The sequence below is a fragment of the Cariama cristata genome, unplaced genomic scaffold (genome assembly GCF_000690535.1).
Source record: "Cariama cristata isolate BGI_N322 unplaced genomic scaffold, ASM69053v1 scaffold20627, whole genome shotgun sequence".
In the NCBI taxonomy this organism is placed as follows: Eukaryota; Metazoa; Chordata; class Aves; order Cariamiformes; family Cariamidae; genus Cariama; species Cariama cristata.
In genome coordinates this window covers 44,898-46,860 of record NW_009628615.1, presented here as the reverse complement: position 1 = coordinate 46,860, position 1,963 = coordinate 44,898, and positions in this window count along the sequence as shown.

Here is a 1,963-nt window from a genome sequence, read left to right as displayed (position 1 = left end):
TATTAAAAGAAGTTTATCTTTTTGGGTAGGGAACAGTACCCTGCAGTTTTTATGAATTCCTAGATGCCATCATAGTTCTTTACTGGTGATGTTCCCTGGTTGCAGTTAGGTATTATGAAGCACGGTTGTAGCCAAGATTTAATAATGTGACAATTAAAAAAAAAATAAATAAATTATTTTTTCTTTTCAGTAACAGAGCCAAGAAGAAATTAATGGTTGGTTGTGTCAGTCTCTGAGTCAATTCATCTGACTTCTGCCTTAGCAGGGATTATAGATTTAGGAACTGAATAAGTGAGGCGGTAACAAATTTTAGAAACATCAAAAACGTTTTTATTCTATGAAACAGAAACCAAGAAAAGCATACAGTATTCTTCTAGTGCTTAATTCTACCAGCTTTCTCCATTACCCCAATAAATAGGAGTTTTACCCGAGAAAGGCCTGGACGTATGTCCTAAGAAAATGTTTGCATCCAAGATTTAATTTCTGCTGTCATTTTCCAAGCTAAACTCAGGGAGAAGATTTGATGAACGAATCCCTTAAGTTAAGTGCTTCTTAAAACATCTTTAGAACTACAGGCTACCGTAAGGAAAGCAACAGGAAGAAGGCGTTTTTTTCCAAACAAAGGCCTTTTTTAAGACAAAAGCCAATGTGATTTGTTCACATTGTATTTCCAAGCGTTGCATCTTGTTTGGTTGAATTGTTTTTGACTTACACAAGAGGAGCTAGTTTACAGTATCTTTGTCTAATGAATTATCAATATGCCCTATTGCCATTTTGTTAATCAAAAGGCTTTTAACCACTCTGGCCTAAAAGTAAAGAACACTTTTATTGCGCTACTATACCATAAATTGCATCACTGAAAATGCTGTACAGAGCTTTTTATTTTATGCAGTTGAGTGGGATCATTGAAAGCTAGACGTTTGGGCGCAGACAGTGTGATATTCAATCACCTTTTGCTGTAGAAAAGGAACGCTTCATTAATAAGGAAAAAATGCCACTAGGACCGGCTGAAGTTAGTCAGAAATTTCAGTCTGAATCATTCGGTCAAAAGACTTTCACCAAGGGGTAGGCATGTTCCGGCAGTCTTTTCCCTGATACTCTCATTCAATCCAGTGGGACTATGCGGATAGCTCTCCCTTATCTGAATACATGCACCGCATTTGGTACAAGCAAGCAGCTTTTTCATCAACAGTCAATCTTAGAGGTGTGTTTAGAATTGTTTTGTTTAAAGCTGTAAACGTTAGCACGTTCAACTAATCTGTGATCTGGAAACTTCTGTTTGAATTCCACACGTAGAGTTTGGTTGTTTGGCTTGATCTAGTGTATAAAGCTGTGGCCGTGACTGTGTATATGTGTGATCAGCTTTTTGCAGCAGTCGTTTGGTCTGGTGGATCCACTTAACATGAAATTCACTGTCGGAGCAGCTCCTTCTCCCTCGATCCATGTTTGTCTTATGATCCGTCCATATAGCGGTGTTCTGTGAAGGCTGTTCAGAAACAGGAGTCTCTCAGGGAAAAATCATGAAAGTTAAAGTTTCTCAAGCCTTTTACTGCAAGCCTTGCTGCTTCAAGCACGCAAGACATGAACGGGCATGACAAAATTTTAGAAGGCATCTGTATGGAGGAGCACAGCCAGACATGATGTGAATAGCAACATTTGCATAAAGTTTTGAGTAAGTGGAGATGAAAGTCTTCATTTTCCATGGTTACTGATCCTCTGAGATACCCAGTTCAAACTGGGTTTGGAAACTCTGAGAATGAAAGGTGAAACTTCTACTATCTTCTAGGATATCTCCTATCACATTTCAAAATGCAGTCTTCTGTAGATTAACACTGTATGGTAACGGCTTACAGATAGGCAAGGTATATTGGCACAGGTTGTAGACAAACTTCAGCATATTAGCAGGCGATGATGGAGTAGGAAATGGTACCTAAGTTTGACTGAATCTCTTCTGAACCAGGTT